Source organism: Pinus tabuliformis, chromosome 4_1 (genome assembly GCF_031772625.1).
Source record: "Pinus tabuliformis cultivar Carrire ecotype Pingquan chromosome 4_1, CPIR1, whole genome shotgun sequence".
Classification (NCBI taxonomy): domain Eukaryota; kingdom Viridiplantae; phylum Streptophyta; class Pinopsida; order Pinales; family Pinaceae; genus Pinus; species Pinus tabuliformis.
This window is the reverse complement of record NC_142303.1, coordinates 634,990,435-635,002,294: the sequence shown is the minus strand read 5'-3', so window position 1 is coordinate 635,002,294 and position 11,860 is coordinate 634,990,435. Positions and strand designations below refer to the sequence as shown.

The 11,860-nt window shown below is 32.9% G+C and overlaps 1 pseudogene; it reads right to left on the bottom strand.

Annotated features, from left to right (window-relative positions):
- Positions 1 to 9,300: 9,300 nt before the first annotated feature.
- On the bottom strand, positions 9,301 to 9,822 carry LOC149177649 (heat shock protein 90-5, chloroplastic pseudogene; annotated as a pseudogene).
- Positions 9,823 to 11,860: the final 2,038 nt, after the last annotated feature.

Sequence of the window (11,860 nt, the reverse complement as noted above, 5' to 3'; positions counted from 1 at the left end):
ATGCATGAACTATCAGTGCAACTCAAAAAAATCTAAAATAAATAGTACACTATCCCTGCACTCGAGTCTCAACTGGGTCTTTCTTAGAATCGACATGCATGAGTTTCTGATGAGTAAATATTCAGTTAACTAGAGTAGCATTGGTGGAGCTCATTAGTGTCACCATTAACTATTAAATCACTATCAGTTCTCTCAATCGGTTTGAGAACTAATTTAATTGAACTGACTCATGAAACTGAGTCTTCTATTTCAAAACTCACAATTAACTCACACTAGACTCCTACAAAGTAGGGAGAACATATACATGACTTCCAAAATACTTCCAACTTGAATTTCCTAAGTTAAGTAATTTTAATAAGATTAATTTAACTATTTTAAATTTCTATAAGAATAGAATTCAAATTTTATTAACGATTTAATTCAAGGACATATTAAGCTAGAATTTATTGTTGCCATTTCTCAACAACTAGGCTCACATAATAATCCTTTGTTATTATAAAACAAACTTGACCAAGTTTATCATGAGATTGTGTGAACCTACTCAGGTACTGTGGAATGGTACTCTGCATCATGATATTTCGAAGCTTGTACTTGCGGGATAATTTCCTATGGTCATTACTATTCTTGAAAATTTATGTCAGCGCTTTACACAATGCATATGCAATCTCTTTTCTATGGATATTAGAGACAATATGGTCTTGTACTCCCTCTAATATGACCCCCTCACATTGGAAACACACTTCTTCCAATCTTATAGATTAGGAACATCAATTGTTTTTGGTTTCATAATATCATTTTCAATGAATTCCTTCAGCACATTATCCTCTAGTACTACCTGCATCTGGTCCTTCCATGTAACATAATTTGAGCTTCCCTCAAGGGAATACTCAAGCATCAGTCCATTAAAAGCCATATTATTAGTCTTAATAAAAAATGCAACCTCGAATCTCCAGTAGTGACAACTTCGAAATCTCTACTCGACAGTGGTTCCAACTCTGATACCATGTAGAAATTAATGTGTAGATTCAAAACTTCTCATGAAAATTTCTAAATCACAAGACTTGAAGCTACTCTACTCATCTATGGAAGTTAATTCACCATCTAAAACAAGAATCATTGACATGAAAAAGGAAACATCACACATACACACATATTTATCTAGGGGAATGAAACTTCTTAAAATCCCTTACTATTTGTATTACATTAATTAGAGAATAGAGAAGAAATACAATTCTTTCTTAAGCTTGAGCACACCTTGCACTAGTATAGTCTATCCCTCTTCATGACTGAACGAGCTTGGCCCAACACTTAACCAATTCCAATCCTTCCCAAGCTCCAATTTCCTTGCACTGTTCCCTTGGGAAATTTCCCCTATTATTTTGGAATTTCACACCAAGGAATTATGAAATCATGATAGGTCAATCATTTGACTGCATGCACCACCTTTACAACTTGAAATATTTTACAACTAATAATACACTGCCCTTGAACTCCAATCTCAACCGTCTAACTCCAATTCCTTGCATGAAATAATTATTTTGGGTTGACTGATTAGTTAACTGGTTTATCAAAGAGTCTGGTTGAAGTTACACATCCACAAATTGACCTCCACTAGTTCTTCTTACAATTAGAACCGGTTAAACTGACAATAACTTAAATTAACTGAAATAGATTTCTAGAAATTAGAAATCAATCATTCTGAACTAAAATCAAGTGTCTCCAACTCGAATTTACTGAGTTAATTGAATTAAAAGAGCCATGTCACCTCAGTTAACTACCTCCAAGTATTCTGCTGAAAGTGAAATTCAAATTTTAATCTAGTTTGACCAAGGAAGAGTAAAAGTTAGATTTTCTTGCTCCATTTTCAACAATCCCTTTTTTAGAACATTCTTGTAGAAAAATACTTTCACTTCTAGTGATATTTGGAATCGATCTATAGATGGTTGAGATGTCAATTTTCTCCCTCCTATTTTGGGTTCTCGTATTCCTTAAAAGACACCTTTCAAAGCATTAGGTAGCACTTCCTCTAGAAGAAGACTTCAACTTCAATCCAAATTTGGAACTGTTCTAGGAACTACATTAAGTGTTCTAGCATTGGTGGTCATCCTTGAATCGTCACCAGAGCTTGATTTCTCCCATGTTATACCATCATCTTAGAGAGTACATTCAACCCATTGTTGTATTTTTTTATTAAAGATCTCTTCTTGGACTCATACATACCCCTTTACATTAAGGGAAGGAATGTCAGACACCTAATTCGCTAAGGATTTTGGATGTGACATATGAAGATTCATTGGAGTCCAAGAGAGGTTGGAATATGAATGCAACGATCATGGAAAATATATTAATATGTATATCATTATGAATAAAATGCATTCAATGATTTGTCTTTCATATTTTGTGCATTCTTTTATGTAGTTTAACATGTATGAATATTTTAGATTCATTTTTAATGGTGATGTCAAATTTTATTTTTAAGTATAAATGTTAAGTTTAAATGATTTTAATATTTTTTTTGGATTAATGTTGATATAAAACTAGTGCAACTATATAAATTAAATTATTAAAAAACATTGATAGGTATCAAAACACTTACAACCCAAACATATGACATTGTCAAAATTAAATTCAAAAAATAATTATAACTTTATTTTAAATTATTATTATTAATTATAAAAATAATTGATATACGAGTTAAACATATATATATTTAAAAAAACATGTAGCTATCAAAACCATATAATAAATGGGTGGTAAATGTCAATAGGCATGAATCCATAATAAACATCAAAGCACTTAATACATGATACGTCTCAAACTGTAAAAATTTAAAAAAATCATAAAAGTTAACTGAATTATAATTTCTTTATTATTATTATTATTATTATTAAATACTAAAAATAAATTTTATCTAAGTTAAACATATATACATTTATAAAAACACTAAACATGATTCTTAACCATGGAGATTTACCCCACTTTATCATGGATATTCTTAATATTTAAATAGAATTTGTTATAATACTATAGTTAATTCAATGGCTTATCAATACATGCTAAAATATCCTATTAACACACATACCAACATAATAGGTAAGCCATTGGAAATTTTTATTTTTTCTCTCATGAAAATCAAAGAATAAAAAAAATGAATAAACAAAACAATAAAACCTAGACTAAAAACAATAAAACCTAGACAAAGCATTAGGTGCAGTCCCTTATTCATGGGAGTAATAAAGATTAATGAATAAGTGGACAAAAATAGTTTTATGTTATTGACATGATATCCTTCATGCTTTAATCATACAGATTGATAACAAATATTGTTTCCTAGAAAAGCATAAAATGCTCACGTCCAATGATTGTTGCAAGGATGCATGTGTATTGTGCATGCTATCTAAAGAACCAATTTTTCTTTTAGAATTAGCAAAAAGAAAAGAATAGTGTCCTTGAGCCACCCATGATTCAAACTTTATATTATGACTATGGATATAAGCCAAGTTCTGACCACTACCACTACATATAAGAGAGCATTATAAATTGAATTTTGGTGTATGTTATAGGATCCATGATATAAGATATGTGGGTTTGAAATGTCATGGTTTACTTTTTGGATATATCGCATTAACACAAAATCAATATGTTATATGTGGTATATTAAATTTATAATTATGGGATTAAATCAATATGAATATGCATTAAAAGATATTGTTGTAATGCAATGGAACCTCACATATTTGATTTGACCATTTATATTGCAAGAGCATACTAGAAAGTTTCATTTAAATATTGAATTTATACATATCAACTATGAACTTATATAATAATTTTTGTATGCCATTATGTGTTATTTATGGTTGAATAAAACGATGCATATGGTATTATGTTATCCACATAATGACCAGTGCATAAAACTTTAACCTAGCTACACCATTGTTTAAATGACTAAACATGGTGAGAATTTGGTTGATAGTACCATGGTATTCATGAGGAGGAATCTCTTAGCATTGACATGAATAGGAATACTCTAAAATTGGAGCCAAACCTCTAGGTCACTACCTGAGTAGGGTTGATGGTAGTTTTCATTATGCTTTGATAAGAAACACTGGTTTGGAGGTTTGAATATTTGTAAGACTATTGTGAAATTTGTAGAAAAAGGGTTGTTTTTGTTGGGGAAACCACCTAGAATTGCATCTTGACTACCATTTTACTGCTTGGATATAGGTATGTCTTGTTTTGATTATAGCTTATCAAGTATGGTTAGTTCCAAGGTCTATTTTTGATATATGTGAAAGGGTTAATCCCTTCGCAACGATTTCTCCTATTTCATTTTGTAGTGTGTGTTTAGTGGTATGTATGTTATGAAGATTATGTATACATTCCCATTTTGAAAAGAAAAGTATGTTTTTATATGGTTTTGATGTTGTCTTCCCCAATTAGAGTTGATGAGAAATAGCTATACACAATGCATATGAAATCTGTTTTCTATGGATATTAGAGACAATATGGTCTTGTACTCCCTCTAATATGACCCCCTCACCTTGGAAACACACTTCTTCCAATCTTATAGATTAGGAACATCAATTGTTTTTGGTTTCATAATATCATTTTCAATGAATTCCTTCAGCACATTATCCTCTAGTACTACCTGCATCTGGTCCTTCCATGCAACATAATTTGAGCTTCCCTCAAGGGAATACTCAAGCATCAGTCCATTAAAAGCCATATTCTTAGTCTTAATAAAAAATGCAACCTCGAATCTCCAGTAGTGACAACTTCGAAATCTCTACTCGACAGTGGTTCCAACTCTGATACCATGTAGAAATTAATGTGTAGATTCAAAACTTCTCATGAAAATTTCTAAATCACAAGACTTGAAGCTACTCTACTCATCTATGGAAGTTAATTCACCATCTAAAACAAGAATCATTGACATGCAAAAGGAAACATCACACATACACACATATTTATCTAGGGGAATGAAACTTCTTAAAATCCCTTACTATTTGTATTACATTAATTAGAGAATAGAGAAGAAATACAATTCTTTCTTAAGCTTGAGCACACCTTGCACTAGTATAGTCTATCCCTCTTCATGACTGAACGAGCTTGGCCCAACACTTAACCAATTCCAATCCTTCCCAAGCTCCAATTTCCATGCACTGTTCCCTTGGGAAATTTCCCCTATTATTTTGGAATTTCACACCAAGGAATTATGAAATCATGATAGGTCAATCATTTGACTGCATGCACCACCTTTACAACTTGAAATATTTTACAACTAATAATACACTGCCCTTGAACTCCAATCTCAACTGTCTAACTCCAATTCCTTGCATGAAATAATTATTTTGGGTTGACTGATTAGTTAGCTGGTTTATCACTGAGTCTGGTTGAAGTTACACATCCACAAATTGACCTCCACTAGTTCTTCTTACAATTAGAACCGGTTAAACTGACAATAACTTAAATTAACTGAAATAGATTTCTACAAATTAGAAATCAATCATTTTGAACTAAAATCAAGTGTCTCCAACTCGAATTTTCTGAGTTAATTGAATTAAAAGAGCCATGTCACCTCAGTTAACTACCCCCAAGTATTCTGCTGAAAGTGAAATTCAAATTTTAATCTAGTTTGACCAAGGAAGAGTAAAAGTTAGATTTTCTTGCTCCATTTTCAACAATCCCTTTTTTAGAACATTCTTGTAGAAAAATATTTTCACTTCTAGTGATATTTGGAATCGATCTATAGATGGTTGAGATGTCAATTTTCTCCCTCCTATTTTGGGTTCTCGTATTCCTTAAAAGACACCTTTCAAAGCATTAGGTAGCACTTCCTCTAGAAGAAGACTTCAACTTCAATCCAAATTTGGAACTGTTCTAGGAACTACACTAAGTGTTCTAGCATTGGTGGTCATCCTTAAATCGCCACCAGAGCTTGATTTCTCCCATGTTATACCATCATCTTAGAGAGTACATTCAACCCATTGTTGTATTTTTTTATTAAAGATCTCTTCTTGGACTCATACATACCCCTTTACATTAAGGGAAGGAATGTCAGACACCTAATTCGCTAAGGATTTTGGATGTGACATATGAAGATTCATTGGAGTCCAAGAGAGGTTGGAATATAAATGCAACGATCATGGAAAATATATTAATATGTATATCATTATGAATAAAATGCATTCAATGATTTGTCTTTCATATTTTGTGCATTCTTTTATGTAGTTTAACATGTATGAATATTTTAGATTCATTTTTAATGGTGATGTCAAATGTTATTTTTAAGTATAAATGTTAAGTTTAAATGATTTTAATATGTTTTTTGGATTAATGTTGATATAAAACTAGTGCAACTATATAAATTAAATGATTAAAAAACATCGATAGGTATCAAAACACTTACAACCCAAACATATGACATTGTCAAAATTAAATTCAAAAAATAATTATAACTTTATTTTAAATTATTATTATTAATTATAAAAATAATTGATATACGAGTTAAACATATATATATTTAACAAAACATGTAGCTATCAAAACCATATAATAAATGGGTGGTAAATGTCAATAGGCATGAATCCATAATAAACATCAAATCACTTAATACATGATACGTCTCAAACTGTTAAAATTTAAAAAAATCATAAAAGTTAACTGAATTATAACTTTATTATTATTATTATTATTATTATTATTAAAATACTAAAAATAAATTTTATCTAAGTTAAACATATATACATTTATAAAAACACTAAACATGATTCTTAACCATGGAGATTTACCCCACTTTATCATGGATATTCTTAATATTTAAATAGAATTTGTTATAATACTATAGTTAATTCAATGGCTTATCAATACATGCTAAAATATCCTATTAACACACATACCAACATAATAGGTAAGCCATTGGAAATTTTTATTTTTTCTCTCATGAAAATCAAAGAATAAAAAAAATGAATAAACAAAACAATAAAACCTAGACTAAAAACAATAAAACCTAGACAAAGCATTAGGTGAAGTCCCTTATTCATGGGAGTAATAAAGATTAATGAATAAGTGGACAAAAATAGTTTTATGTTATTGACATGATATCCTTCATGCTTTAATCATACAGATTGATAACAAATATTGTTTCCTAGAAATGCATAAAATGCTCGCGTCCACTGATTGTTGCAAGGATGCATGTGTATTGTGCATGCTATCTAAAGAACCGATTTTTGTTTTAGAATTAGCAAAAAGAAAAGAATAGTGTCCTTGAGCCACCCATGATTCAAACTTTATATTATGACTATGGATATAAGCCAAGTTCTGACCACTACCACTACATATAAGAGAGCATTATAAATTGAATTTTGGTGTATGTTATAGGATCCATGATAGAAGATATGTGGGTTTGAAATGTCATGGTTTACTTTTTGGATATATCGCATTAACACAAAATCAATATGTTATATGTGGTATATTAAATTTATAATTATGGGATTAAATCAATATGAATATGCATTAAAAGATATTGTTGTAATGCAATGGAACCTCACATATTTGATTTGACCATTTATATTGCAAGAGCATACTATAAAGTTTCATTTAAATATTGAATTTATACATATCAACTATGAACTTATATAATAATTTTTGTATGCCATTATGTGTCATTTATGGTTGAATAAAACGATGCATATGGTATTATGTTATCCACATAATGACCAGTGCATAAAACTTTAACCTAGCTACAACATTGTTTAAATGACTAAACATGGTGAGAGTTTCGTTGATAGTACCATGGTATTCATGAGGAGGAATCTCTTAGCATTGACATGAATAGGAATACTCTAAAATTGGAGCCAAACATTTAGGTCACTACCTGAGTAGGTTTGATGGTAGTTTTCATTATGCTTTGATAAGAAACGCTGGTTTGGAGGTTTGAATATTTGTAAGACTATTGTGAAATTTGTAGAAAAAGGGTTGTTTTTGTTGGCGAAACCACCTAGAATTGCATCTTGACTACCATTTTACTGCTTGGATATAGGTATGTCTTGTTTTGATTATAGCTTATCAAGTATGGTTAGTACCAAGGTCTATTTTTGATATATGTGAACGGGTTAATCCCTTCGCAATGATTTCTCCTATTTCATTTTCTAGTGTGTGTTTAGTGGTCTGTATGTTATGAAGATTATGTATACAGTCCCATTTTGAAAAGAAAAGTATGCTTTTATATGGTTTTGATGTTGTCTTCCCCAATTAGAGTTGATGAGAAATAGCTATGCAATTCATGCATAAAATTTCTTCAACTTTTTTACTACTCCAATTGAGATGTTACCACCCATACTACATTAAAATCCCCATTTCCTAAATGCCATTTTTGGGAACCAATATCTTGTCTCCCTTGAGCTTCACCCATCAAGTTAAATATTCATATGCATCTTACTCACATACTAGCAGTTTTTGTAGAGCCAAGGTGAGTAACCATATGTAACATAGTGCTTCTCCTTCCTCTTCAATTCCATAATTGTAAAATAGTATTATATCCTCTATCTCCAAATTGATTTAAATACTCCTTTACTCAACAAACAAAGGAAAAATAACTATGGCACTCAGTGGTAGATACTTCTTTTTTCTTGAATTATTTAAGCAATATTTTTAATAAATAGTGGCCAAGCCTTCTTCTTACCTTGATAACTCTGTGTTTTGTCACTATCGACCTTGTTGTACATTATATTACTTATCTATGTTAAAATATATCAACCGGTTACGCAACCAACTCAAAAAATAGAAGAAAATATAGATCAACAACTTCAAAATCAGACTCTTCGGCAGGGCAACCTCTGTTCACACCTAATATTCAATGGTTGGGTAACCTGGAACGTGAACAGTCATCAAGAAGATGAACTGATCCATCCATTTTATGTATATAAACAATAGCTATCTAATGAAATACGCAATCAATTTCTTCTGCCCATTCTGGAGTTACCCTGGCCTGGCATGGTATCAGAGCACAGGTCCCAGGTTCTAAAAATAGTTGTAACTCCTGCCTCTGTCCTGAGTGCTCCTCTATCCTGAGCGCTGCTCAGTCCTAAGCGCTGCTCTCTCCTGAGCGCTGCTCTACCCTGAGTGTCATTAATTCTCTGCGCATCAGTTTAAAAAAAAAAATTGTCCTGCGATTCACTGCCTCTCCACATCAGATGCACTGGCTCTGCAACAGATCATTGAGAACGTTGTAGATCCTACCGTTGAGGAGATTTCAAAGGAAACCGACGCCGACTTGCAGCTCGTTGTTCTCAGGAACATTCAGATCAGAGCCATTGTGGTATCAATCAAGGTAATTGTTCCATTTTCCTTGTCTGCCTTGATACGAATCTCTAATTCACCTCCATTACCAAGAAGACTTGAATCTGTCACGATTAAGAAGCGCAATTTATGCAGTGCATCACTAGCATTACTGACTAACTCACGGAGGAATACTTCCTTGTGACTATACAAGCTGTGTACTATCAAATCCAAAAGATGACTAACCTCTGCTTGATACTCATGTTTTTCAACCAATTCGTCTACCGTTTCCTGTTGTGCTACTGTGGTTTCATACCTAGCAATGCCAGGTATTGTTTGCTTTATCTTCAAGTTTGAAGCAGCAGAAAAACCAGCTGTCTGTTCAAGCTTTGATAATCCTGATTTCGCAGTGCGACATAACTCCAAAGAAGTAAATGGCCGTGAAGGGCAGTGAGTTGTACTGGCCCCTTCAGAAGGGGGGATATTGTATGTGGCTCTTTGCTTGAAGCGGAAATAATCAAGACGGTTTTTTTTACCATACATTTGTTTGGAAACGAATTGTGGGGATTGTTGAAGTGATCGTTAAAAGCCTTGCCCTGTAATGTCATCGTGTATTCGGTTTTAGATGTTGGCTTTGAATTACAGTGATAAGTACTCCTTTCAAATGTTTTGTGCTTTGTTTGTCTTTGGAGTGTTAAAAAGTTAATTCGAATTACAGGGATAGCTACTCCTTTGAAATCTTTTGTGATCTTTGCATTGCCTTTGAGATTGCGGGGATTATTGAAGTGATATATTAATGAAGTGAAGTGATCCCTTGTGCATTTGCATAATATATTGATATATTGAAGCGATATATTATAGAATGAAGTGATATATTGAAGTGATCCGTTGCGCATTTTTCAAAACATAGTAGTATTGCAGTGATATGTACAATGAAATGCTGATGCTTTTAGCAAATATTAGAGGGATTTGAAGGCTGTAACGTAAGGATTTTTTTTAGCAGAAGTAATTTTTTACAGAATGCATTCAATCATCTCTATGGTTGGAATAGTTCTCACTGGCAAGGAGAACTATTCTGAATGGTCTCGGATGGTAAAACACACCCTCATCTACAATGAGTTGTGGAAAGGAGTGTGTGTCGGAGAAGAAGACAAAGACCCTGTGCAGCCTACATCAGATAAAGAACTTGTGATTTGGGAAAACAAGAACAGCAAAGCCTATGCATTGATCGCAGCATCTGTAAATGAAGAATTAAGTCGTCATATTTCATCCTATTCCACTGCCTTTGAAGCTTTACAAAAGCTAAAAGAACTCTATGATACACATTCTGCACTTGAAGTTGTTCAGCTCATGATTAAACTCTTCACTCTTGAACTGAAAAATATTGATCCTCTTTCTCTTGCATCTGAAATAAAGTCTATAATGCATGATATTAAATCCTCTAAGGTTGAGCTGGATATCTCTCTTATTTCCTTTCTCAAAGCACTCTATCCTACCTACTCCAATTATCTTGAGTCATTACAAGCAAATGGAAATCTTAAAGATATAACCTTTGACTCTCTTGTGAAAAAGTTTGCTAAAAGAGAGAAAGCCTTTGGAAAGAAGACAGTCACTGAATCTTCTGAAGAGACTGTTTGCCTTGCTCATAAAGAAAAGCATCCTCCTCAAGATTCTACAAGAGGAAGAGGTGGACGAAGAGGAAGAGGAAGATACTTCAGAGGCAGGGGGGGCAGACATTCTCAAGCAGAAAAGGCAGATCTGCATTGCATTTGCTGCAAACGAAATGGATCACATGATGCTTCTACATGCAAGCTACCATGGGACAAAATTGACCAGAGAAGAAACCAGCAGAAAGGTAAAACTGATGACACAGACAAAGGTAAAGCACCTGAATCCGCTCACTATATTGAGGCACAATGTAACATTGGAGTAAATGAAGATTTGTTTAATGCTTCACTTGCTTCTTCGAAAAATGATTGGTTGCTTGATTCAGGAGCAACCTGTCATATGACTCATACGAGAGATTTTTTTGAATATTTCAATGAAAATGTTGATGGAGCAGTATACTTTGCAGATCATTCAAAAATCAAGCCATCAGGGCTTGGCACAATCAGGCTTAAACTGCCTGGTCTTCCAGACTTTCTTCTGGACCATGTTCTATATCTCCCACAGCTCAAGAGAAACTTGATGTCCCTGGTCCACATCCACCAGCAAGGTCACTCCATTCATATGTTTGATGGAAAGCTTGAGGTAAGAAAGGCATCTGACCACTCACTTGTCATGAGGGGTATAGAAGAAGAAAGACTTCTTAAACTGCAAGGAACCTCTGCTCATGCACAACATTTCTCATCATGAAGAAGGTACACTTCCGTCAAGTTTATTATGGCATGCTAGATTTGGACATTTAAACTATGATAGTCTCCGCTTGTTGAAGAAAAATGGTGTTGCTGGTTTGCCTACCATTCCTAGAAAACATAAGCAATGTGATGCTTGCATTCTAGGAAAGCATAGCAAACAATCTTTTCATGATTCACATTCAAGAGCACATAGGAAGCTTGAACTCATTCATTCAGATTTATGT